A 1,978-nucleotide genomic window follows, 5' to 3' on the forward strand; every position below is an offset into this window, starting at 1 on the left:
TGTGTCAAGCAGGATGTCCAAAAGCCATGACGGAAAGCCTTCTCCTGGAATGAACGGGTCTACGGAGTCTGGTCCACAGAAAGAACACCTTACCGTTTCAACTGGTGTGGCAAGAGCAAAAGGTGTTTGTTAGTAAGAAGATGGTCCTATAGATTTCCCTTATAAAAGCCATGGAAATCCATTGTCCCCGGGCCTTCCGAAGACAATATGGTAGCTTACAATTGGAAAATGGACCCAGTTAAGATGTGCAGTTCATTTGGATGAATCGGTGCTCTCGTCTGAAAAGTTACAGCCCCTGAAAGGAGCCAGAGAGCAATATATCAAGCATGCTTTGTGGATGATAAAGAAGATCGTCAGCCACCCAGCGCAACAGTTGGAGCCTTGCTGAGTTTCTTCCCCAAGACTTAGGTCTGATCTCCAATGAGAAGGCACCTAGGCTTGCTTGACTGCCCTGGACTTTCTTCTAATAGTGCCCGTGACAGTGCCATGGTTACATGCCACTGAGTCTGTTCCAACTCGGGCCAAAACATTGCCTGGTCCTTCAAGCTTCTAGCAACTCCTGTTACATTTGAAATTGTGGTTGCAGTGCCCCATGGCACAGCGTACTCAGACAGCATAGAAATGATCTACAATTAAATTCTTGTTGTCAACCCATTTTAAACATCATTTTTCCATAGCGCTTTGTTTGCCCTCTGAACTGGTCTGACACAAAACTAACTTCATGGAGTCGATTTTGACTCATAGTGAACCTCTGGGACAGGGTATCACTTTCGAAGTTTCTGAGACTGAAACTCTTTACAGGAGTAGAAAGCCTCATCTTTCTCGCATGGAACAGCTGGTGGTTTTGAACTGTAAACCTTGCAGTTATCAGGCCAACATGAAGCCCACCACCCCTCTCATAATCCTCAAGTTCCAGGCTTTGGAGTCGTATTTGGTTTTTCACTCCCTTTGCTTATACAGATTGTGGTAGTTACATAATCTCATGTCAACTTGAGGATATGAAGAGTGAAGGGGCGGAGTCTAGCCTCTCAATCAGATCATAGCCTGATAATGCCTCCTTGTAGGTGTGGCCTTCTCATGAGGATTCTGGGAACTTCCTCTCTTCCTCCCTTGAGGTGGGACACTCACTTCCTGCTTCACATTCCTGTTGACACACTACATGGAGCCATACTGATGGCAGCCAGAGCCCTGGAGATGCTTCCACCGCCATTGGGTCCACACGACTTTTTTCCCACCGGCCTGTGATCTTCCTGAATTCAGCATCATTGAAAGTGGCTATGTGAGTCTGGAGAGGAATTTAAGGACTAGTGTTGGACTTATGAACTAATATTGGATTTGTGGACTTGATCTGGACTGGGTTGGGATGTTTTCTTAATATAAAGATCTCTCATACCTATAGGAGCATCTCTAGATTTGTTTCTCTAGTCAACCTGGACTAACACACGTATATAATGGGTTCCCTTTTTACATTTTTCTATATTTGCAGAAATTTCTAATTCTGTCTCCTTTTCTCTCCTGGGAATCATGGCTCCACTGTCACAATCTGAGCCAGCTCTTGAACCATAGACTTCTTGCTGTGTTGCCACAATTTAAAGGGAGACCAAGACACAGAGAGGTTAAGTAGCAGGATAATGTAACTAGAAAGGGGCTTCACTTAGGCTTCCTTTAGCAGCTATGACAAGTTAACATTTTAAAGCTCTGTTGCTGCTGCTTGTGTTGGGGCTGTCAAGTCAATCCAACTCATAGCAACCCCACACACAGCCAAATGAACCACTTCCTGGTCCTGCACCAGCCTCCCAATAGTTGTTTGAGCCATTGTGGCAGCCACGGTGTCAATCCATCTCTCAGATGACCTCCATTACAGGGCATGATGTCCTTTTCCGGGAGCTGGTCTCTTCTGGCAACAGACCAAAGAATTTGAGACAAACTTGTGCCCTCCTCTCTTCTAAGGATCATTCTGACTGTACTTCTTCCAAGA

The sequence above is a fragment of the Echinops telfairi genome, unplaced genomic scaffold (assembly GCF_000313985.2).
Source record: "Echinops telfairi isolate 266 unplaced genomic scaffold, ASM31398v2 ScPeMD7_443;HRSCAF=831, whole genome shotgun sequence".
NCBI lineage: Eukaryota > Metazoa > Chordata > Mammalia > Afrosoricida > Tenrecidae > Echinops > Echinops telfairi.